The sequence below is a fragment of the Arachis hypogaea genome, chromosome 12, assembly GCF_003086295.3.
Source record: "Arachis hypogaea cultivar Tifrunner chromosome 12, arahy.Tifrunner.gnm2.J5K5, whole genome shotgun sequence".
Taxonomy (NCBI): domain Eukaryota; kingdom Viridiplantae; phylum Streptophyta; class Magnoliopsida; order Fabales; family Fabaceae; genus Arachis; species Arachis hypogaea.
In genome coordinates, this window is record NC_092047.1 from 24,924,039 (window position 1) to 24,951,659 (window position 27,621).

The following is a 27,621-nucleotide window of genomic DNA, read 5'->3' on the forward strand; positions in this document are numbered from 1 at the left end:
AAAAGGGCTGCTCTGGTTGGACTGACAGTCTGGTTTGGATCCGGTTCAATCGGTTCGGTCTTTTCGGTCTAATTTTGGACCGTTTTCTTTGAAATTAGTGTCAAAATTCTCGTTTCGATGAGCTCTACCCTACTTTAATATAATATTCACATTTCTAATCCTCCTTATTAAAAACTAATTTATTGACTAATTATCTACTAATTTAACCGGGGTTTACATATAGCTTACCGTGCATCACATTTTTATTGCATTAATCATAATCATTCATATATGAATAACCATACGTGTATGTATATATGCATATATATGAACGTGGTGTGAAGGCAATGTACATATGTGTATATATATATATGAAAAGCTAAGACACCTAATCCTTTTTATCACATTTAATCATCATCATTCAGCTTCCTTTGGTTCCATTTTTACTTTTACTAACGGTGAGAGTGAGAGATCGAAGTTGCATGGAAAGAAACCGTGACCCCACCAAGAACTTCTGGCTTCGATTTTTTGCGATCCGTAACTCCAATAAAAAATCTAATCTGGTAAAAGTATTCGTATCCTCGCTCCTCCTCTATACGTTGGTAATACTTTTGTTCGGTAGAAGTTGACGGTGACGTAGCTCCTCTTCTCCTTGAGTTCGGCCAATTGGAGTTTTAGGAGGCACAGACGACTTCTGACGTTTTCTTTTTCAGCAACTCGGTCAGAAAGCTTCTCCAAAATTTTCGTTGATTCTGATTTTATATGAAGGTAGGGGATTTCATGTTGAAATTAACTGTTTTAATTTATGAATACCATGAAAGTCTAGTGGATATTTGCAAATAATTTATGATTGTTTGGAATGACTGAATGATAATTTTGAATTGCATTTGTGACTGAATGTGATGAATATGTATTTGATTTCTTGATTGTTTAGGAATGCTGAGAATTCTAATTGTTGAGTTGGAAAGTCGGTTTGATTTGTTGGTATTGAACTGAGATTTGAAAATGATTTCTGATTTTAGAAATGTTTGAAAAGAGGTTGAGAATGGTTCGGTTGGGACTCGAAAAGGGTGGTAAAGTCCGAGTTTTAGGGGAGATGCTGTCGAAATTTTATTATGAAACTTAACACTTTGTTTGAAATATTTAGAAAAAGGTTGGACTTGAGAAATTGTATTATTTGGCTTTTGATTTATTAAGAAAAGATTTACGTTGGGTTTGATTTATTAAGAAAGATTTTATGTTTTGAGTTTGATTGTCGTCCTCTCTAAAATCTCGAGACCCTGTCCTGAGATTTATTTAATAAATGATTCCTTTAAAGAGGTTTAAATCTAAAATGGTTTTGAAGTTGGGTTGGAAAATCATGGTTAAGAAAGAACTGGTTTTTGTATGGAAGAAGAACTTGTTGTAAGTAAAGTGGTTTCGGAGGTTTAGAATGGTTATAAAGAGAGGTATTGGTTTTAAATAAAAATGACTTGAATCCGGTTTATTAAGTAAAGGGACCTCTGTCATAGAAGAGCAGAGAGCAGTGACGAAAAAGATATTGAATGTTGTTGGGCCTTAGTGCCAAGTGTCTAGTGAGGATAACGATACGTAACGCTCACTTGACACAATAGAGACGACTCAGTGACGACGGCGATACGTAACGCTCACTGAAGGCTGTGGGCTTTATGTGTGAATGATTGTGCGGAGATGCCCGTGTGTATGGACTCGCTTCTATGAGAAAGTGGCACATGCTTCAGCTGGAGAATCAGTGCCTGCAAGAAGTAGAAACTTGCAGAGGTTATGCCGCTGGAATGCCTTATCTGACTTGCGAGTCGGATTGTGTCCGGTGCGGGTCGAAACCGACAAATGAGCTCATTACCTGCGACAGGACTAGACATGCATCATCATTGTTTTCACATTTGCATTTGATTGCGTTTGCTTATCTTGTCCCTTTGTGATTGTGCTGTTTGTCTTATTGCTATTTGTTTGTATGTTGATCTGTTTCCTGTGCCATTAGTTTGTGTATTGAGGTGGCTGAGAACTGAGGTTGTGATTGAGATTTGTCTTTAAGTTCAGAAATTTAAAGAAGGTAATTAATTATATAAAGTAATAGTAAAAATTATTTTCAAAAGGTTTGATAAAAATATAGTTTTATTGAGTAAAGTTAATTATTTGCATTTTATTTCATTACCCTTACGTCATTCCCATTCCCTACTGAGAATGCGTGGTTTGTTCTCACCCCAAAATCTTCCACCCTTTTAGTGACACAGGTTCGAAGACTCAGTTTGAAGCTGCGGGTGATTATTAGTCTTATTTGAGTTAAGTTTATGTGTTGAGTCGCTTTCCTAGAATTTCCTCGCCTTTGTTAGTTAAGATTTTATTTTATACAGAGGGATAGGAGTTGTATTTGAGTTTCATTTGAATTCTTTTGTATGATATTTATTATTCTTACTAACTATGTGACTAATATTGCTTGGAGATTTTTGATATATGATTTTAATTAATAGAAACAAAACTTTTTGGCTTTTTCTTAAAAATTGAAACACGAAATCGAATTAAAGGCTCAGTATTAAATAGTAAATACGGAAAACATGTCAGTAACACCTCACTTTTGGTACGATTATGACGTGCTGAAAGTTAGGGTGTTACAACCTGCCCCACTGTCACCCCTACTTACTCAGCAGAAGGATACATGTAACTAATTTTTAAAAAATCTGATATTTATTTGTCTTCTACTCAAAAAATTAAGGTTTTGGCATATAAAATTTTATCAATGTATAAGCTTTGGCTCATTTTACAACAAGAAACACATGAAAAATCATCAGATTTTTCCAAAAGTTTATATCCAACAATGATATACCAATAAATTTTAACAACTAATCCATCGAAAACTAAAGGGGATAAAAAAAATGAACATGCCAAATTATTTGCAAGTTGTAATACATAATATTCAAATCCTTATACTCGAGTCATAAGTCAATGATAATAAGGTGGTAGGACTCAAGGTGAATTCATAATACATATATAATTAGAAGGATTTATTATTAACCAAGAAGTCTGAAAAGAGTAAAAAAAAAACGTGATTGAAAACACTCACGTATCGATGAAAAGAAGATAAAGTGTGTTCGGAAGGCGAAAAGGTAAAATAAGACACTAAAGGTAGAAATAGAATAAAGACAAGATATATATAAATATAAATATAAGTTTAGGCCGGCTAGGGTTACAATAATAAAATATCAGTTTGACAACAACATTTTCTATCTCTCCCAAATATACATCAACGCCTCTGTAGGCGAGTTTTCAAAATAAAATTACATACATATAAGTTTTTCAAAATAAGTAAGGAGAGATCTAAACAAAAGTAAAACAGGAGTCCAGTATACTTCGCCATTTTCCAGATGAATCACAGCTCACTGTTGAGCACTAGGACCTGCTTTTGTAAAACAAGAGATATATACGAAATGAGAACTCCCAATCCATGAATTTTTAGTACGGTAAAAGTGCCAAATAGATACTGAATAAAGTAACAGGAACTCACTAAGCAATCTTATACTCCATACATCATCATATCCATCCTAAGTACTCTCTAATTCATAATTTGGCAACTATCATAAGGGAGTCTAAATCTAAGTCAACCTTTTCCACCTTTACACAACTCTCCAACAGAATAGAACCAGCCTTCAGCGTCAACCAACGCTAGCATGAGGGACCTCTCAGATGAGCAAACACAAGCAATGCAAACAAGTAATACATAAGTATATTCAAGTAAATCAATTAGCATATAATCATGTAGCATATACAATTAGGCAAACCAAATACAATTAAGCAAACCTAAACAAATCAAACATATACAAATGATGTATGCCTGCCTTATGGCTGATGAGTCTCATCTGTCGATTATATAACCAACCCGACATGTCTAATAGCAAACCCTGGACAGTCCCTAGGCACGCATCTCCAAGAGTCCATGCATATATATATAATCATTCATCAATCAATTCTCATCTTATTGGAAAATCTGGGGAGTTAAAGTTCCTTGTCACAACTTGTGTTGAAGAGTCAACAGAATCTCAAATCTCAACCTGGAGCAAGTAGAGCTGACCCATTGCATCTACCTAGGAAAATTCGTGACTCAGATAAATTCTCATATCACATGTCATTCTCGACCAGGAGCAAGTGGGGGCGAACCACTGTATCTACCTCGGGAGACTCAAACCATAACCCGGAGCAAGTGGAACATCGCCACTGCATCTATCCATGTAGGTATATCTCAATCAGAATCATTTTCAATATCAATTTCATTATCAAATTTCATTATCCATCTCATTATCAATCTCTCCTTCAATTTCATCTCAATTCATGTTCAATAGTAATTAAACTCATTCTTCATCATCCTTCATCATCATAATCAATTATCACTCATCATCACAATCATCCTAATTATACATCACTTCACATTTTGTTCATTTTCCTCTCACTTCACCAACTCATCTCTTTAGCTCTCATTTCTAACTCATCAATCCTTACATACACTGGCTCTAGACTCTTATCGGGATTTATAAAGCTTTAGAAGGCTCGAGGAATGGTTGAAAGCTTAAAAATTCACTTTTCGAAAAAAAAAGGAGTGGTCACGTACGCATGCACATGTTCGCGTACGCGGAAAGTTTGGGCAGTGAAGCTCGCTCGCGTATGCATGACTTGCGTCGCGTACGCATGAGCGTAAACGTGACAAAGTGGTGTACGCAACCCATGTTCGTCTACGCATGAGCATTGGCAGTGACCAACTCCTGCGTACGCACGATGTTGTCCACGTACGCATGGCATATCAGACTTTCAAAAAAGCTGATATGCTGCAGAAACCAATTTTTCAGCCTAAATTTCAAACCTTCATATCTTTTTCCACAAAATTTATTTTTCAACCATTCTTGAACCGTTGGAAAGATCGATAAATAAATTTTCACAAAAATAAAAAATTTAAAAGTTCCCAACTCCGAGGACCGAGTTACAGCCTGCCAAAGTTGGCAAAAAATCAATTTTAACCAAAAATAGAATTTACCAACTTTTCCAAAAGTTCACAAGCCAAAACAATTTTTACTCAATAAAATGACCCCAAAACACTCAATCTCACACATTCACAACCAACCAAACTGAAACCTACTTCATTCACACATTTTAACTCAAATTCATCAATCTCGCACCTCAAGTCCTCAAATTTCACTATTCTAACAATTATAACCCAATTCCTCATACTCAATTCCAATCTTACCCTTTCAATCTCAAGGTCAACATACATTTCAATCTTAACTTACCAAATCTTACCTTTTCCGACCTCCAGCCCAAATGCACGGTCTTTGGCCCAACATTTATCAATTTAAAACATAATTCACAAATACACAATCACTATCCAAATCATTAATTTTCACAAGACATCAACTACACGTATCTATTCCATCCAAATACATAATTCAAACTTAATCCTAGGGGCATCTAGCCTAGGATTTCATATCACATTACATGGTATTTAAATGAAACTTAAACTGTACCTTTTAAAAATCAAAATCAAGTTTCTCACTTGTGAATTTCCACCAAGCTTTAGCTCCAAGCTTCACCAATGAGCAATCTAATGCCTCTAACACCACTCTATACTATTTTCACATAATATACACAATTCTCAATACACTAGGGTTTCATAAAATACCATAAACACAAGAGAAGTGGTTCTTACCTCTTGTCCACTAGAATATATGATGAAACTCAGCTAGAGCTCGTTCTTGAGTACCCCTAAACCATCAAAATCATAAGATTTCTCAATACCCAAAGCTCAAATTTGAATTCAATATATACTACAAAAATGGGGTCAAAGAATTCGAAATTCTTATCAATATTTTTAGATAAAATTGTAGAGGATGAGATAGGCTTCGCGTGACCACAAAGGATGCGGCAATCGGAGCTCCGGAGAGAAAGTTTTGGTGGATTGAATGTTGGTGAGCTAGGGTTTTCTCTCTTCTTTCCTTTCTTCTCAATTTCAGCACAAAGCACTAAATGAATGGGTGTTGGTGCTAAATGGCCATTAGTAAGGGCTAATATATGTTGGGCTTGGGCCCAGTTAACTTATCTGGCCCGTTTGGGCCAAAACCTTTAAGATTAGCATTTTAATTTATGTTTTAAATATTTTTACTTTCTAAATCATAATTTTTAACTTTTTAACCTTCTTTACTTATAATTAATTTTTTCAACCATAGTACCGGACAGATCTAAGCCGGTACTGCCAGTCAAATTTTCAGTGCGCGTTTTTACGCCAAAAACTATGTTTTCTGACACGGAAAAATTCTCTGAATCCAAATATCATCTTTAAATTCTCAAATTAAGATTGCTAAATTTTCCAACCCTTTTTTTCCATATTTAATTAATTACTTATTTAATTATTGTTCACCGGATTTTACACAAGTGACTGAAATGACAAGTTAAGTCCTTAGTAACTTTTGGCTCATTTTAGCAGCAGTTGAAACTTTGCTAACAGAATTTCTGTCAATAAGTGAAATAATTGGTTGGTGATTTCTTTTCTAGTGCTTAACAATACAAAAACTAAAACAACTACGTATTATTTACTTATAGTGAAAAATTTTACACATAATGAATTTTTAAATATTTTCATAAACCAAATAAAGCCCTAACTAGATTTCAGAAGTGAATGATTAACTAGGTATTAATTAATTAGTAAGTCTAACACATAATAAAAGTTAACGTTGTGACTAACATTGGCCATCTGACAGATTGATTGCCCAAGAAAAGACCTAAACTAGATGATTAACTCCGATCAAGCGACAGTCAGACAACTAATTTTGTTCGATCGCTAACGATCTCGACAAACCAACCAACTGCTTGCCTAACTGGTCAAAGACCATCAAATCATTGACACCACTAACCAATCGACCAATATATTGATATTGCCTGCTGACCGCCTGTCGACAGAACTATGTCGATGGACTGACCGCCAATCTACCAACCTACCACCCTTTGACTTATGTTAGACATTTTACTGTCCAAATGCCCACAAAGGACCCAAACCAATTGACCAAGCGACAATCGCACAACTTATTATGTTTGATCGGTGACGACTTGACTAACTAACAAGCCGGTCGCTTGACTGACCATAGACCATCTAATGATCGACACCCGCTAACCGATCAACTGACCACCTCCTAACCCCGACCTACCTGTCGTCTGCTTGATGATACCAAAGGAGCTACTTACTGCATATTTATCTCGCATGTCAACTAATGACCACTCGTCGACCTACCCAATCAATTCCCAGTCGACTGACTACCTAGCCCGATCAACCAACTACCAATCACGACTGATCGATTGACTGCTATCTAATTCTCGCTTATTGACCTACTGTAACTTGTCGATTCACCGCTGACCTGCCGACCTATCACTGACCTATCCCAAATCACATACTCAGTCGTCAACTGACTGAGAGACCCACACCCTATGACCTACGTCGACCTACCGGCTATCGATCTCCAATCACTGCTTGACAAATGACCTTGCCAACCTACCCAATCTACTACCAACTAACCTCGGCCAACATAGACAATTGACGGACCCCTAGCAAGATCCTGATCAATTGTTGGACGACCTTGAATTATGCAAGCTGACTATCATCGCCCATCCCTAACATCTCCCAATTGGCCTTGGATGTACTTTTTGGTCTTGGTCGCCTTGGCTAACAACGAGCTTTTAACCCTATGTATCTCTTGATACTATGGGTCTTTTACAAACCACATGACTAGGACTAAGTCCATATAGAGTTAATGCTATTGACAACATTATATATTATTTTCTTTCTCTAATTTGATAATATATTTAATATTTATGGCAAGAACCTTAGATATTATTAAATTTTTTATTTCATAGGAAAAATGAAATATTGACATAGGTTATTTTAAAATATTTACAATTTTGTAATATTATCATGGACAAATATATTTGTATAAATATAAATATAAAAAAATATATAATAACTTGATTTAATAATAAATTTTTAGTATATACCAAACAATTTTAATATATTTTTTAAGTATTGTACTCTATATTTTTTTTTTGGAGTATTATAATTTACTTTGCCGTATGTGTACAAGTATACAAGTACAATTATGTCCAATTGAATTAACTATTAAATTGGTATTCTTGTAATGACAAAAATACTCTTAAAAGACTTGAAAGAAAAAACCTAGAAGATTTTAAAATTTGACAAAAATAATGAAAGGTAAGATGGTGACCTTACTTTTAATGGAAAATGCTGAATTGGCTTGCTGGATTGCCGAGATAGAAAATTGTGTTAACCCAATGCGTTACCTGAAATTATTAATTTTTTAAATTCAATTGACAACTTGAAAATTTATTTTTCCATTATTTAATATCTTCATGGTGAATCCTAATTTAATTACTGCGATGCGAGCTCAATACCATTTTCAATTAGTTTCTTCTCAATCGAACTTTTCACACTATCTAAATTCTCTCCCATGTATACCTTGATTTCCTTCTTTACACCATTGTACATTACTTGGAGCCAACTCAAAAACAAACTTGGAAAGAAGAATAGTAATTTTGGAGATGACGCCATTATTATCAAGTCCAATGTGGTTGTCGTTAGGGTCAAAGTCCTTCTAGACGGTATCGAACTCAACTCCGACGATTTGGTTGGAGGAGTTGCCGTTGGTAAATTCATTGGTGAGAGATTTACTGGGATCCCAAGGAAGACAGGCAACCTAAATAAAATTAAGTACAATTTTCTCTTATGAGGAAGGATGACGTGTGGTACTCTTACTCTGTTATAAAACCTTTTTTTATTGTCAAGGTTAATCCTTACATCTGATTCTAATGGCTAGTATCAACACCACACGTGGATGCAAGGTTCTCGTACATACCAGCATATCAATGTGATTACTGATGCGTGATCATTTTATCTATATTTTCTATTTATTTTAGATACAAATTAAGTGAGTTTTAATTAAATTTTAGTGTTTAAAACCTCTTTGAATGCTACTTTGAGTTGCTTTAGTATTTTAATTATTTCAAATAAAGTTTACATTAGTTTGGCAGAGTTAGTATGCAAGAAAAGAGAAGAGTTGGAAGCAGCCAAGCTGGCGCTAAACGCGGACCTGGGCATTTAGCGCCAGCAGCTCAGAAGCGCGAGAGAGCTCTCTACCCACTAGGGCGCTAAATGCCAAACCTTGGTATTTAGCACCAGCAAGCCAGAATGGATAGAAGCGTTTCTACCCCCTAGGGTACTAAACACCGAATCTGACGTTTAGCGCCAGCAATGCAAATCACACTTCATAAAAAGAACATCTTTAGTTGGATTTAGCTTTTAATTATTTTATGTTATTTTAATTTAGTTATTTTTAATTACAAACAAAATCTTTTAGGTTTAGAATTTATTATTTTTATTTTAGTTTCAAATCAAATTAGGTTAGATATAAAAGTGAAAAGATTCAGCCCTTCGGGGGGATCTTCTCTCTTCCGCACTTTCACAATTTCTAAACCCTAGTTTTCTCTTGAAGTCATGAGCCACTAAACCTTCTTGGTTAAGGTTAGGAGCTCTATTTATTTCTATGGATTAAGACTATTATTGTTCTATTTTAATTAATGTATTAATTCAGTTTCAAGGATTACTTTTGTTCTTCATCTTATGAATCTGGGTAGATTGGAAGAATAACACTTATTCTACATGCGTTCTTGTGATTCCTGGAAGAGTTATCTCACTTGAACACTAGCTTGAAAGTAAATTCCTCATAAATTGCTAATTACTTAGACTTAACGGGATACGTGATATATAATCCTCTTATATCTGGGTAATTAGGATTTTTGTGGCCAATAAACTAGAATTGAACCTAACCCTCTAATCAAAATTAAGTGATCAAGACACTGGCGGTTAACTAGGTTAGAGGAGACTAAATCACTAAAGAATTAGGGTTTAGTTACTCACCTCTTTGCCATGAAATGAATCTTGCATGATTGAAATAGTTTGTAAGATAACTTAATCCGGACGAATAAATAACTCTGAGACCTTAACTATTTTCTCAAATATATTTCACACCAATTCCACTGTTTGCTTCCTTAAACTTTGAATTTCTGTTTAATGCGATTTACAACCCTCAAAACACCACTTTCTGCATGCCTGACTAATTGAGTCATTCGACCATTGTTGTTCAGTCCATCAATCCTCGTGGGATCGACCCTCACTCACCTGAGGTATTACTTGGTATGACCTGGTGCACTTGCCGGTTCAGTTGAGGTATTCAAAATCTGTAACCAAGTTTTTGACGCCGTTGCCGAGGATTGACTATAATTGACAACTAACCGTTGTCTGATTGCTTAGATTAGGCATTTTCAGCTTTTGAATTTTTTTTTATTATTTGCTTTGTTCTTTAAATTTTCAAAAATTTCAGCTCTATTTTAATTAAAGTTTTCCTTAATTTCTGAAATTAAGTTTGGTGTCCCCCTTAGTAATTTTATTTTATTTTCCTGATCATTTTTCTTTTTATTATTTTTGATTTTAGTGGTATGTTTTTCTGTGTGATTTTCAAAATTTTAGTGTTATTCATTCAGTTTATTTTATCTTATTTCGCTTTATATAGGATACCTCACTAGGAACTCTCTACATTCTAACGTAGAGATTTTCACTTTTCTTTGGTTGCTGTCTGTTTATGAGTAGGAACCGGGACAAAGAACCCCTTCTAGACTTTGATCATGAGATTGAAAGGACTGCAAGAAGACGTATGAATGACAATATAAATTTAGATAGGAATGTTCCTCATGTAGTTCAATGTGATCAAAATGCTGATAATGTATTGGTTAGAATTCATGTTAATCAGCGAGGGAAATGTTATCAAGTAACTAGGATTGTCGAGGATATTCTTAATATGGTTGGTATTAATATGGGTTTTATGAATTGACCATATTTTATTTCCACATTCCCTGCTGCCGTGCAAATGGCAAAAGTGCCAAAGGGTGTGAAGAACCCTAAATTAGTAACAAAATTTGCAGAAAAAGTTGGTGAGTCCACCACTGAGCATATTGCCCGATATATGATTGAGTTAGAAAATTTAGCAAATGATGAGAATTTGAAAATGAAGTTTTTTCCTTCTTTATTAACGAAGAATGTTTTTACTTGGTTTTCGAACTTAAGACCTAACTCAATTATTACTTAGGCACAATTAGAAACTACTTTTCATGCTCAATTTTATAGATGAGAGTTAAATATGAAAATCACCGATTTGGTCATTTTGAAGCACGATGATGGTGAATCAAGAGATGACTTTATGATTTGATTTAAAAACACTCAAAGTTGATGTTATGTTTTCTTCCTGAAAGTGAGCTAGATAGCAACTATGGGTCTAGGCTTTTACACGAGTCGAAAGTTGCTTAATGTACATATACCTGATTTGGCTCACTTGGCTGAAAGAGTTAGACAGGTAGAAATTCTTCTAAAAGAAAAAGAAGTTTTCAAAAGTGAGAAAAAGTTTAAGAATAAGTCTTTTACTCGAAAAGAAAAAGTTTTGTGTATCAAAATGGGATCTTCGAGTGAAGAACCTGATTTTGAATTTTCTGAAGTCGATTTGGTTGAACTAAAGAAAGGGCAACCTTATGTTTGCTCTTCACTTAAAAAAATCACAAATGTTGATAAGTTCAATAATGTGAAGTATAAGAGTAGTAAAAAGTATAGTTTCAATATCTCAAAATCAGAGAAAATATTTGATTTGTTTCTTAAAGATAAAGAATTGGTTTCACCAAAGGGCAAAATATTGCTTTTGATTAAATATTTGAAAGCAAAACCTTATTGTAAGTTTCATCAAGCAACTAGCCATTCAACTAATAATTGTGTCTGTTTCAGGGACTTGATTCAAGAAGTAATTATGGAAGGACGATTGAAGTTTGATGATAGGAAAAAAGAGATGAAGTTTGATACTTATCCTTTTGATGCTGAAGCAAATTTTGTTGAACCCTATTTGATAGGGATAAACTTAGCTGGTTTTACATCCTTCAAGTTTGATTCGGCCTTAGGGGATTATGAAGGGAATGTTCGACAAGTCTACCCTGGAGTAGGTGAGGGGCTGTTAGAACTTCTAATGCATCAGAAATTAAAGGATTGAGATCTTTCCATATGCCCTTAATACAATATTGTATTTAATGCTGAAGCCGTAGCCATTTTCAAGAGGGAAAGGATGAAAAAAGAATTAGCTCATAAAGAATAGCAAGTTCGTGAGAGACATCCTTCTCGGCGTCAGGAAGGTCAAAGTTCTTGAAATCTTCAATAGAATTCCTCTCCTTCAATTAATCGTTCTCAAGTGCTTGGAATTCAATGGATTAAGAATTGTCATGAGTTTCATGATCGAGAAGTGCAAGAGCATTAGTAATGCCAAGCTCAAAGGGGCTATCGAGGATTCAATCAAGGTCGTTACCCATATCCTCGAGGAAGAGCAAGAGAAAATCGAGGTGGAAGATACTTTCGACAAATTGCATCTGAGAGGCCATCAACTTCTGTGGATACAGGGGCAACACCTTCTGTTCATACAAGGGTTGTTTTTCTATCAGATGGGGAGACTTATCCAAAGGAAATACCTTCTGCAGCAAAAAATGGTAAAGGTAAAGCTGTCAAAGCTGAGCCTATTAAAACTAATAAAAAAGATGATGATCTCGATGAGGAATATTTTAAAAAAGGTGATGAAGAGATGGTTAGCACAATCTCCATTATTACTATAGAGTATTTGGAAGAATATGAGGGAAATCCTAGTGAGAATTATAATTTAGAAGATGAAGAGACTTTTGCTTTCATTTGTGAGAATGAAGAGGTAGGTTGTTTCAAAAGGCCTACAGAAAAGCAAAAGTTACACCTTCGACAATTCCATATTAGCGCTACGATGAGTGGCATATGTGTTAATAATATTTTGATCAATGGGGGAACGACAATTAGTTTATTACTGGAAAGAATGTTAAACAAGGTTGGAAAATATTTTGATGATTTGATTCCTACTAATATTTTGGTAACATACTACAGTGGAGTTTTGATGCCAGCAAAGGGTTTAGTTACTCATCGAGATTAGGTTGGTTCGTCATCTCTAACCACTGTATTTGTAGTGGTATCTTCAAAGGCGAGTCATAATACATTGCTAGGCCAAGATTGGATTCATGGTGTTGGGGTTGTACCTTCAATTGGGCATCAAAGCATCATTCTTTGGACTGATGAAGGAAAATCTAAAGTGTTAAAGGCAAATGAAAGTCTTTATGTTAAGCAAATGCATGTCCATTTAAAAGTGTATAATTACAAGATGAAACCTTTTAATATCGATATGATGCTTAACTATTACAACTATGAAGGATGTTTTTTGACTTCAGAGGGGCTGAACATGAAGCTTTGACATCCAAAGCTCGATTACACTCCTACAGGGTGGGAGTAATTGCCTTTTTGCTAAATAGTTCGATTGTGTTTTGCAATGGCTGATAATCAAAATGTGCCGAGCTATTTACTTTCTTTAAAAAATTATTTAAGTAGTTTTAATTCTGCAGCATGTTCTTCTATTTCTAGTGATGATTATTCTAATAAAATTGAGTCAAATAGGGATTTAAATTCAGCAATACGTAATTTATTCCTAGCACAGTTTCAGTTTCCAAAGTCAAATCTGAGTAATTTATGTTCTGTAGCATGTATTTATATTCCTAGGTCTATTATCGTTAGCCAGTCTTGTGTCGATGTATCTTAAGATCTTTGCTTTGTAACTAACTCGACTATTGATTTGGCTAATAATTCTAATAAAGTGTGTGTTTCTTCATGTGGTTCAATAAATTTCTCTTTTGATTGCATTTATGACCTCGAGCCTTTAGGTTTTGAGAAGACCTCGATCATTGATGATAATGTTAAAAAAGGATTTAAATCTCAAGATTTGCTTGAGGAGATTAACTTAGGTGTTAATGGAGAGGTTAAACCCACTTATATTAGCAAACAAATAAATGAGTAATTTTGAATAAAATTGATTAAACTCCTGATTGAATACAAAGATTGTTTTCCTTGGGATTACGTCGAGATGCCAGGTCTTGATTGATCTTTGGTATAATATCGATTACCACTAAATCTGTTCTCTCAACCTGTGAAGAAAGCTCCAAGACATTTTGCACCTTGAATAAACCTTAAGATAAAGGAAGAAATTGAATGCTTGATCAAGGCTAAGTTTATCCAGACTGCTCGACACATTGACTGGGTATCGAATATTGTTCCTGTAATAAAGAAAAATGGGAAGTTGCGTGTATGTATTGATTTTTGAGATTTAAATAATGCAATTTTTAAGGATGAGTATTTTATGCCTATAACAGATATGTTGATCAATTCTGATGCTGGTAATGAAATTGAGTTTTATGAATGGGTATTCTGATTATAATCAAATTTTTATTGCAAAGGATGACATATCGGAAACAACTTTTTGATGTCTTGGTGCTTTGGGTACTTATGAGTGGGTTATGATGCCTTTCATTTTGAAGAATGCAGGGGCAACATATTAACAAGCAATGAATACAATTTTCCATGAGTACATTGGAAAATTTATAGAGGTTAATATCGATGATGTGATGGTTAATTCAAATGACGTTGATCAACATCTTGAAAATCTACGAAAGGCTTTTGCTACAATGCATCGAAAAGGCTTAAAATGAATCTCTTAAAATGTGCTTTTGGAGTGTCGACTGAAAATTTTTTAGGTTTTGTGGTTCAGAAAAAGGAAATTACAATTGACCAAAATAAAGCTAAAGCCATTTTGGAATTACCACCTCCAAAATCGACGAATGTGGTCCAATCCTTTTTGTGAAAAGTGGATATTTTGCGAATATTTATTTTGAATTTATCTGGTCAAACCCGGATATTTTCTTCTTTGGTGAAATCGAGAGATGCTTCACAATATGTTTGGACTGAAGAGCATCAAAAAGCTTTCGAATCGATAAAAACTTATCTATCTAATGCACCAATTATGGCTACGGTTCAACCTTATGAGCTGTTAAAATTATATATTGTAGCTTCAATGAATACAATTAGGTATATGCTTGCTCAAGATGACGATAATGGTAATGAAAAGGCATTTTATTATTTGAGCGGGGTTGTATCTAATATCAAGATAAGATATTTTTCTATAGAAAATTTATGTTTGTCACTTTAATATGCTTGTACTAAGCTTAAGTGTTACATGATTGCAAAGAATATTTAAGTTATTGCACAAACTGATCTTTTCAAATATATGTTGTCCTACTCAGTTTTATGTTATTGAATAGGTAAGTGGATGCTTGCTTTGACTGAATTTGATCTATAATATGTTCCTACTAAGGCTATTAAAGGTTAGGTCATTACAGATCTCTTGGTTGATAAACCAAATAATCTTCATGATCAGGGGACAAATCAAGAAGTAAGTGTTGTTGAAGTTGAACCTTAGAAGCTATATTTTGATGGTTCGAAATACAAAAATGGTGCTGGTGTCGGAATTTTGATTATAACTCCAGATGAAATTTCATCGAAATTTCTCTGAGTTAAAATATCTGTGTTTGAATAATGTGGCTAAGTGTGAAGCTTTAATATTAGGACTATAGATATTGATTAGTAAAGAGGCACAAGATATTTAGATTTTCAGAGATTCTCAATTAGTGTTAAAACAACTTTTGAAAGAACTTAAATTTACAAGTGAAGTATTGCAAAGATATTTATCGATGGCATGAAAATTATTGGTGTCATTTCGAAATGTGATATTAACACATATTCTGAGGATTCAGAATGAAAAATCAAATGAGTTGGCCCAAATTGTTTCAAAGTATAAAGTTTTTCCTAAGACGTTAGAGAAATTGATAAAGGTAAAGTAAATTCTTGTCCCTATCGAGGAACGTGAACTTTTTGTCATCACGGATTGGAACGATGATAATTGGAGAAAGCCAATTCCGAGGTATTTAGAGAATCCAAATGTTCAAGTTGATTGAAAAATAAGATTAAAGACAATGAACTTTGTATCTTAGGAGATGAGTTGTATAGAAAAGGTGTCGAAGAGATTCTTATGAGATGTTTGAGTAAGTATAAAGTAATGATTGCTCTTGGAGAGGTTCACAATGGCATTTGTGGAGCGCATCAGGCTAGAGAGAGAATGAAATGGGTACTTCGACGTGATTGGGTGTTTTGGCCGACAATAATTAAGAATTGTATTGAATATACAAAAGCGTGTCAAGAATGTCAGAAATATGGTGTAATACAACAAATACTTGCCTTTGAATTACATTCGATTATAAAACCTTGGCCATTTAGAGGTTGGGCTTTGGATTTTGATTGGAATGATTCATCCTCCACCATTGAAAAATCATAAGTTTATTCTGGTAGCGATTGAATATTTTACAAAGTGGATCAAGGTTGTTCCTTTGATAGAAGTTAGTCAAAATGAAATCATTGATTTTATCGAAAAATCATAAGTTTATTCTGGTAGCGATTGAATATTTTACAAAGTGGATCATGGTTGTTCCTTTGATAGAAGTTAGTCAAAATAAAATCATTGCTTTTATCGAAGAACATATAATCCATCATTTTAGAATTCTTCAAACTTTAAGTATTGATCAAGGTACCATGATTACTAGCCAATGTATTAAAAATTTTGCAGCATCGAGAAATATAACTATGGTGACTTCAACCCCGTATTATGCGCAAGCAAATGGCCAAGTTGAGACTGCAAATAAAATTTTAATAAATTTAATTAACAAGCAGATTAGTCAAAAACCTCGTACTTGGCATGAGACATTAAGCCAAGTTTTATGGGCTTATCGAAATTCACCAAGAGGCTCGACAAAGACATCTCCTTATAAATTGGTATATGGCCATGATATGATGCTATCTTTGGAAATCAATCTTAATACTATGAGAGTGATGAAACAAGATGAATGCTAGTCGAGGATTATTGGAATGCAATGTTTGATTAATTAAATGATTTAAATAGTGATCGTGTCTTAGCACTCGACAATCTTATTCGTCAAAAAGAGAGTATAGCTCGTATTAATAATCGATGAGTAAAGGAAAAGTGTTTTGCATCGGTGAATTAGTCGTATAGGCTATTCTACCATTAGATAAGAAATCAAGAGTTTATGAAAAGTGGTCCCCTTATTAGGAGGGACCTTTTCAAGTGATCAATTTGTATTCGAGGAATGCCTATAAAATAAAAATTATAAGTACTGGTTTCGAGGTCAAATCAATTAATGGAAAGTATTTGAAATGATATCGATACTTGGAAAATAGTATTTGACATAAAAGGCAAACTAATAAAACTAAATTTTTAGAACATCAAAGTTATATAAAGTAAGTAAAATGAAATGCAAAATAACTTGGCATCCCAATCCTTCAAAGATAGGGTTCCAGAAGTTCTTCCAAGTCGAACCTGAGATAGACTCTTTCTTCACCGATTAAGCTGAAAACGAGAATTTCTTCATGTTTTTTGAGCTGCAATTTCTCGTATTTTCTTTTAAGTTTAGCTTGAGTACTTTCCGTCTCACACAGCTCTCGATTAAGATCTTTCGTTCTCTTATCAGCTTTGAGGAAAGGACCCATAGTAAAGCTACATCTGCACAAATATGAGCAAGTTCTTTTTCCAACTATTCTTCCTGATGGACTAGTCGCTCGAGAGCTCTAGCTGCGTGAGTAATGTTGGCTTCATATTTTTTATAAGTTTTTTGTGAAGATGTATATGAAACATCAAGTTGAGCAGATTCTGTCTCAATGTCTGTCATACCCTTTTTGTAGTCAATAAGTGATAAACCATTATTTTATGATTCATATTATATTTAATTGTGTGGTTTTATCAATTCTTTACCCACTTATTCATATGATAAGCATGTATTTACAATTCCTTCCCAAAATTACTCATGATTGAAAACTTGCTTCCCAGAGACTTTTAATTATGTATTTTAATTCTCTTTTATCCCATTCGATACCGTGATTCGTGTGTTAAGTGTTTCAGGCTTCATAGGGCATGAATGGCTTGGAAATTAGAGAGGAGGCTTGCAAAAATAGAAGGAACACAAGAAACTAAGGAGATGACCAACGAGCAATGACGCGAGCGCATGACCCACGCGAACGCGCGAAATGAAGAATTCGCAGCGACGCGGACGCGTGCCTGACGCGAACGCGTGGATTGGAGTCTGCACGCATGACGCAGCGAACGCGTGACAAGGAAAATCGCTGCCTGATGCGAACGCATGGACGACGCGTACGCGTGACCTGCGCAATCTGCAAAAATAACAGAATACGCTGGGGGAGATTTTGGGCCGCTTTTTGACCCAGTTTTCGGCCCAGAAACACAGATTAAACCTAGGGAACATGCAGAGACTTGAGGAGGCGTCCACACATATTGAGATTCATCACATTAGGATTGCTCTTAGTTTTAGATCTGAGTTTTAGAGTTGCGTTACATTGATAGTTTATGCTTTTGCTTGGATTTTGGATGTTGAAAGTCATTACCTCCGTTGAAGACATCACTTTAGTTTGTTTCCTTATTCTTTTATTTTTACTTAGTCACTCATTGACCCTATTCAATTAAGTATGTTACATTTTGAATTTATTAATATATGAAGTTATTTTTATTTTAATTAATTTTAATTCTCTATTTTATTTTAATCAATTATGTCTTCTCGTATTTTTATGATTATTGATTTCATGTCAATGGAGTAAAATTTTCACTTGACATGGGGGTTGATTAAGAGATGACACTTGAGTTGGAATGCTCAAGTGCTTGGTTAAATTGGACGTTGTTAGCTAACTTCATACTTACTAACACTAGACCTCTCCAAGGGAGAGGGCTAGGATCTAAGGGTAAGAGTTAGTTCAATCACCATATCTTTCCTTATTTAGTGAGGGAAAATTGAGTGAGAACAACAATCTTTTTACACCACACTTGAGAAGATCCCAATAAGGATAGAAGTTTCACTTAATTATTCCTCCCAGTCAAGGCATTTTATTCAGAATATCAATAATTATTTTCAGTTTATTTTTATTGCCTCAGTTCACAATTATTTTAATTACTTATTATTAACTTCAACTTTCTCGGAATTTTCTGATTAATAAATTAGCACTATTTCCTGCAACTCGTTAGGAGACGACCTGGGACTCATACTCCCAGTATTTTATTTCTAAATTTTGTGACAACCCTTTTTAAATTGGTGAGGCAGATCTTAGCTGGTTAAGATCTATACGTGCAACACTGTCTCTTAATTGAAATCTTTAAATTGGTTAACTTCTGCCACGCATCAACAAGGTTGCTGTGAGAGATAAGCAAGTTATTGATAATTTTCTCAAACGTTTTTACTTGTTCGGAGAAGATGATATGTACATGATACTTAAGGGTTGAGCTCAAGATGTCAGAAAGCAGATTGTTCAAGTCATCCTGATTCGGCCATTCATCGACAGTATGCTTTGAAAATTTGACAAGTTTCTTTAAACCTTCAAGAGCAGGAAGAGATAACTCTTTTGGAAGTGAGGCTCTAGTGACCTTTTGACGGATGATTCCTGAGATCTCATGCCAATTTTATCAGATAAGTTGGAAACAGTTGAAAGGAGTTTTTTTAAATTGGTCTCGCCTGGAGCTTGATTCGATACAGGTTTATTGCATTCTTGATGAGTGTCAGCGTCGAGATTAGCTTTGTCAGTAGGTTCGGCTTCATCGACGTAAGCGGGTGTTTCTTAGCTTGAAGATTAGCTTGAGAAAAAGGTTTGATGTTTTCCTTGGTTTTTTCAATGGACTCTTCTCGATAGATGGAGAGAAAAGAGTGGTGAGATCAACATCAATCCTCCCAGAAGAAGCTTCATTTTCGATGGATTGAGTTTTTGAATGATGTTTTTGCTCTGGTTGAGCTCTAACGTTTTCTTCTTTGTCAGATTGATCTACATCCTCTTCATTTTGCAGATAGTGCGACAAAACATGTCCACTTGATGATGAGGATGGTGATTTTTCTTTGTTTTCTTTGACATAAGATTTACTTTTGGATGGTGTGGTGTTCAAATTCAAAATTGATTCTTTAATGGATTTTTCAACCTAAAGAAGTAAATGATAAATGTCGAAAGTCAATATTTAATATTATGATTTTGTTAAAATAAAATAGAAGTTATTAGTATACCTTAATTTCCTGAGCAGGTGAGCTTGAAGAGTGCATCGAATCTATGGTAGTGCTGTTTGAGCTCGAAGTATACGAGGAAGCAATCAAATTGTTTGAATTTTTGGAAGAAATTCCCTATGTAATGATATGATTAAAAACATAATAATATATAAATATGTAAAATTATTATACTAAGAAATAAGGATGGAATGAAAGTCTTAAGAGTTATCATGTCAGTTGGTTTTATTAATGGTGAAGATTTACATGTTTTCTTCTTTTTCTGGTGTTGTAGTGATTCGATTTTCCTTTTTAAAGTTTTGGAGGTTGAAACATCAAGGGAATCTGTAGGAGATTTGATAAGTCCTTGGAAAATATCTTCTAATGTTTGACCATAATGGGAATAGTCGTTTTCCCACCAACCAACAAATGACTTGGTAACGTAATTACTACGAACGAAAAAAACTTTGGCTATGAACTTCTATTTTGCCAGCCAAGCCTTTTGGTAACTATGATAAAGTTTGGTAAGAATATTTTCAACCACCAAAAACTTTGGCTATGCGCTTCTGTTTTGCCAACGAAGCCTTTCGGTAACTAATGGTGTAGTTGAATCTTGATTGGACTTTTGCAATTATAGATTTCACCTTAATGGACGGGTCGGTCTCAACTAATAGCCTTATAACCTCAGTAACTATGTTTGAGTCCAACTTCGAATGATCCTGTAAAATAGTTTCCATCGTGCTCGTGTGCCTACCGTTGTATCTCCATATCTCCCAACAACTTTTTTTCGTATCAAGCTGGCTCGGATACACCAGTCGCACCCATGCCCATATGTCTTGCATTTTACATAGAACGTCTGTGACTCAGACTCATAAACATTGTAGTCGACTCCTCTAGAGATAGTGTAACTTCTAATTACTGCGACGACTGACTTTCTAGAACTATATTCCATTCCGATCCTGAACACCCCGTCCTCAAGATCAGCAACACCTACACAAAACAGAAATCGTCACTCATTGATCCATCCAAAATATAAATTAAGCAAAATGTATTATTCACTCATCACGTACCTATGTTTGCATATTCGACAGAATTTTGATGCATGCATGGCGTCAAGATCCAATTTTCGCATAAAAGGGGAAACATCCATCAGTTGACTATGTAAACCCCGCAAAATTAATAAATAATTAGTCAATAAATTAATTACTATTCAAAGATATTAGAAATAGTAATTTTTATAATCTAGAGGAGTAGAAATATTAAAAATACGAATTTTGACACTAATTTTAAAGATTTTGGCCCAAAATCGGACCAACAAGCCGAACTGGTTGGACTGGACCCAAACCGAGCCAAAGCCCAACCGATAAAACACCCAGAATGAACCTTCTCTTTTCTTCATTCCTGCTGGTACGAGAAGAAGGGAGATGTTATGTTAAAACATAAACCTAACGTCTCCGAAAATTTAATCGTCCGTAACTTTCAATCTGGAGCTCCGATTGACGAGCTGCCAGCGATCACGTGTTCGTCTCCAAATTCTTTTCAATTTTATCTGAACAAAGTGGTAAGAAATTATCATTTCTCTTTGAATTCTCCTTCTCCTCAATTTTGTAATTTTAGGGTTTGGGTATTGAGAAATTGAATGATTTTGATGGTTTAGGTGAACTGTAGTAGCGGATAATCACTAGGTTTTATCCAATTGCTTTGTGGGTAAAGTAAGGAACTGTTGAACCCTTGTGAAATATTGAATTAGTGAACCCTATGATGATTATAGATATTTGTAAAATAGATTGTGTTCTGGTTGATTTAGAGTTCAATTGGGCGGTTTGGAACGAAATCCGGGTAATTAGGCTTGAGGAATTGACATTTGGAAGCTTGGAGCTTGTGAAAGGAGAGGTTTTTAAGGTGTTCTAAACTTAGAGAGGAATCAGCCAAGGCATAGTTTTGGTTTCTTGTAGTTAATGTTTAATGTCACATGAAAACTTAGGCTAGAAGACCTTAAGATAAGAATGAACTAAATGAATTTTTGATGGATTATGTATATGGTATAAGATGTGTGGTTTAATTGTTGTTAATGATTTGCTGTTGGAGTTGGTTGGTTTTGGGAAAAAATTTAATATTGGTATTTGTTTGGTTTTGATATAATTTGTTACTGAAAATGATTTGAATGACTGAGAGGTGTTTGGTTTGGTAGTTGGGACCCTTGAAGGTTGGTAGAAATTCGAGTTTTAGAGGAGATACTGCCAAAATTTCTTTAAGAATCGGAGTTTTAATTTGAAGTCTTATTTTAAAAAGAAAGAGATTATTATGTGGCTTGTGTATTTGAGACTATTTGTTGACCCTTTCTTGCAAAATGTGACCGGGCACTTTAACTCGCCGAGTTTCCCCATGGTCATGCATATATATATGTGTGTGTGTGTGTGTGTGTGTGTGTGTGTGTGTGTGTGTGTGGATTTTGAATATTATATATGAGCTTGGAGTTTGACTCCATGAAATATTATATTTGAGTTTCGAGTTTGACTCCATGGAATATTTTTTAGCTTGGAATTTGACTCCATGGAATACTATATTATTGAGCTTGGAGTTTGACTCTATGGAATATTATATTTGAGCTTGAAGTTTGACTCTATGGAATATTATTGAGCTTGGGGATGTGCGCACAGAGGGACTGTCCAATGGTTAACTACTAGGACATGTCAGGTTGGCTGTATAACCGACAGATGAGCTCATCAGCCATAGGACAGGCATACATCATGTGCATTTGTATGTTTTGCTTGGGTGTGCATTGTTTTAGTTTGCTTAATTGCTTAACTCTGCTTATCTGCTACTTGTTCTATTTGCTGTAATTGCATCTCTATCTGTGTTTTCCTTGCTTGAATTGTATGTGTATATTTTCTGAGAAATCCCTCTTGGCAGAGGTGTGAGGGGGGGGGTTTCCACTGGTGATTCGGAGGGTTGAAGGAGACAGAAAGTGAAGTGTTAAGTTAAAATTGGATTTAGAATTTGAATACCTTAGATAGCTTACCTAATTTCTGGTTTAGTTGGGTCTTTAAGCTGAAATCTGAGTGTCGGAGTTCTAGGAATGCATCTGGCTTTCCCGGAACCTTTAATATTAACTATGGGCATCTTTACCATACTAAGAACCCCCGGTTCTCATTCCATATATATTCCATTGTTTTTCAGATGCAGGTCGAGAGGCACCTCGCTAAGCGTTTGGACTTTCCTGTGCAAGCGAAGTTTGGTTATTTTGCGATGTTGTATTTTGTATTTATGCTATGTATATATGTATAAAGATTTTCCTCTGTATATATTTTATGTTTGTCCCTCCTAGAAGTTGACTTGGAGAAACATGTGTTTATTCTATAGTTTGAGTTATATTTTGGGTTGTATATATATATATATATATATATATATATATATATATATATATATATATATATATATATACTTTGGCCAGCCTTAGCTTCGCAGGTCGAGTCTAGAGCTTAATATCTGTATTTTTGGAACTCTGATCTGTATATTATGTTTTTAGCCTTCTTTTGATCTCACCTATCCGTTTTACGAATAACCCTACGAGTGTGACATGATTTTTTGTTTTCGCTTTTGTTTAGCTTATGCTTCAAGGCTCCTAGATATGAATTCTTTCTACTATATTTATGTACGTATTTTACTTTTAGAGGTCGTAATACCTCGCCACCACTGCTTTACTACTTAAGCGTAAGGCTCTGTGTGGTAGGGTGTTACAAACAAACTGCGGGAGGAACCACTTCATTTTCCACTACTGCCTTACCTCCTACATCACCATCCTCGTCTTCGTCGCTGACTTCATAAGTAGCTTCGAAGTATTCTTTGCTATCACTGTTCTTTCCTTTGTACTCTTCAGCTTTAACATCCTCTATATCTGAATCATTTTAAATCACATCTTCCTCTACTTTTCAAACTCAACATACAGCTCAATTTTTGGGTGTCGCACCTGAGTCTACCGGTGAATATGGAACATATTCTGCATACTTGCTTTGTCAATGATCGGCATAATTGATGCGTGAGCATCTTTTCTATCTTTTCCTAGTAAATTTGCATTTGAAGTGTCAATTTTAATCAAGATTTAAATATTTTTTAGCCACTATGAATGCTACTTTGAGTTGTTTGTAATTTTGTTTATTTCAGGTAGCATTCGGATGGATTTGACAAGTTTGTGTAGCAGAAAAGGAAGAAAGTGAATGATGCTGTCAACCCTGACCTCCTTGCACTCTGGTGCACGAATTGTGAATCACACTTTTCACAACGCGTACCACTAACCAGCAAGTGTACTGGGTCGTCCAAGTAATACCTCACGTGAGTAAGGGTCGAATCCCACGGAGATTGTTGGTTTGAAGCAATCTATGGTTATCTTGTAAATCTTAGTCAGGAAGTCAATTATGTTTATCAGTTGAATTCCAATTAAACAATAGAGCATGGATTAAAGGTTACTTGTTGTGCAGTAATGGAGAATATGTTGGAGTTTTAGAGATGCTTTGTCTTCTGAATCTCTGCTTTCCTCTGTCTTCCTGTTCACGCACGCACGTCCTCCTATGGCAAGCTATGTGTTGGTGGATCACCGTTGTCAATGGCTACCGTCCATCCTTCCAGTGAAAACTACGCTCACGCGCTCTGTCACAGCACGGCTAATCACCGGTTGGTTCTCGATCCGGTTGGAATAGGATTTACTATCCTTTTGCGTCTGTCACTAACGCCTAGCCTTCAGGAGTTTGAAGCTCGTCACAGTCATTCAATCCTTGAATCCTACTCGGAATACCACAGACAAGGTTTAGACTTTCCGGATTCTCATGAATGCCGCCATCAGTTCTAACTTATACCACGGAGATTCTGATTAAGGAATCTAAGAGATACTCATTCAATCGGATATAGAACGGAGGTGGTTGTCAGGCACGCGTTCATGGTTTGAGGAAGGTGATGAATGTCACGGATCATCACCTTCATCATAGTTAAGCGCGAATGAACATCTTAGATAGGAACAAGCGTGTTTGAATAGAAAACAGAAATACTTGCATTAATTCATCGAGACACAGCAGAGCTCCTCACCCCCAACAATGGGGTTTAGAGACTCATGCCGTCAGAGAATACAAAGTTTAGATCTGAAATTTCATGAGATCCAAAATAAGTCTCTAAAAGTTGTTTAAATACTAAACTAGTAACCTAGGGTTACAAAATATGAGTGGACTATGATGGATGATGCAGAGATCCACTTCTGGGGCCCACTTGGTGTGTGCTGGGGCTGAGATTTAAGTGAGTCACGTGCAGAGGCCATTTGTGGAGTTGAACGCCAGTTTTTATGCCAGTTTGGGCGTTCAACTCCAGTTTTTGATCCTTTTCTGGCGCTGGACGCCAGAATTGGGCAGAGAACTGGCGTTGAACGCCAGTTTACGTCATCTATCCTTGTGCAAAGTATGGACTATTATATATTGCTGGAAAGCCCTGGATGTCTACTTTCCAACGCAATTGGAAGCATGCCATTTCGAGTTCTGTAGCTCCAGAAAATCCACTTTGAGTGCAGGGAGGTCAGAATCCAACAGCATCAGCAGTCCTTTTTCAGCCTGAATCAGATTTTTGCTCAGCTCCTTCAATTTCAGCCAGAAAAATACCTGAAATTACAGAAAAACACACAACTCATAGTAAAGTCCAGAAATATGAATTTTTCCTAAAAACTAATAAAAATAGACTAAAAACTAACTAAAACATACTCTAAACTATATGAAATTATCCCCAAAAAGCGTATAAAATATCCGCTCATCACAACACCAAACTTAAACTGTTGCTTGTCCTCAAGCAACTAGACAAATAAAATAGAAGACTAATAGGTTGAGAGGCAATAATATCTCAGATTTTTTGAATGAAGCTCAGATTCTACTTAGATGAGCGGGACTAGTAGCTTTTTGCTTCTGAACAGTTTTGGCATCTCACTTTATCCATTGAAGCTCAGAGTGATTGGCATCTATAGGAACTTAGAATTCAGATAATGTTATTGATTCTCTTAGTTCAGTGTGATGATTCTTGAACACAGCTTCTTTATGAGTCTTGGCCGTGGCCCTAAGCACTTTGTTTTCCAGTATTACCACCGGATACATAAATGCCACAGACACATAATTGGGTGAACCTTTTCAGATTGTGACTCAGCTTTGCTGAAGTCCCCAATTAGAGGTGTCCAGAGTTCTTAAGCACACTCTTCTTTTTGCTTTGGACCTTGACTTTAACCGCTTAGTCTCAAGTTTTCACTTGACACCTTCACGCCACAAGCACATGGTTAGGGACAGCTTGGTTTAGCCGCTTAGACCAGGATTTTATTCCTTTAGGCCCTCCTATCCACTGATGCTCAAAGCCTTGGGATCCCTTTTAATTGCCCTTGCCTTTTGGTTTTAAGGGTTATTGGCTTTTTCTGCTTGCTTTTTTATTTTTATTTTTTTTTCTGCAAGCTTTGTTCTTTGCTGCTTTTTCTTGCTTCAAGAATCATTTTTATGATTTTTCAGATCATCAATAACATGTCTCATGTTCATCATTCTTTCAAGAGCCAACATATTTAACAGTCTTAAACAACAAATTCAAAAGACATATGCACTGTTCAAGCATTCATTCAGAAGACAGAAAGCATTGCCACCACATTTAACTAATTAGAATTTCTCTTATTAAAACTCGAAATTTTATTGCCTCTTATTCAAAAGATCTACTACTTTATTCATGTTTAATGATGATGAGAAAAATAAACTATAGCTTAATTGGGGATAAAATCAAACTAGACACTAATTACTACTAATGATCATGTAATGAAGACACAGACATAGATAAGCACTTATCATAGAGAAAACGAAAAACAGAGAAAGTAAGAACAAGGAATGAGTCCACCTTAGTGATGATGGCATTTCCTTCTTGAGGCACCAATGATGTTCTTGAGCTCTTTTATGTCTCTTCCTTGCCTTTGTGGCTTGATTCCTAGTGATTTTTGGTATTTCTATCCTCAGTTGCTTCCAATAATTATGTGGAGGGAAGTGCATCCCCTGAGGTATCTCTTGATTTGCAGCCACATGTTCTACCACTGAGCTATAGATCCTTTACATAATTGTTTTACCACACCAAACTTAGAATGTTGCTCGCCCTCGAGCAAAAGAAGAGGGAATAGATGAAGAAGAAGATGTGGAAAGAAAAAACTAGGATTATGAGGAGGGAAGGTGGGGATCCTGTGGGGTCCACAGATCTTGAAATGATCCTGTGAGGTCCACGGATCTTGAGGTGTCAAGGCATTTACATCCCTGCACCAATGTGGGCATGCAAAATGCCCTTGCACACAACTCTGGGCGTTCAGCGCCAGGTTGGTGCCCATTTTGGGCGTTCAACGCCCATTTACTAGCCATTTCTGGCGTTGAACGCCAGAACCATGCTCTGTTCTGGCGTTGAACGCCAGACAGGTGCTTCCTCCAGGGTGTGATTTTTCTTCTGCTGTTTTTGATTCCGTTTTCA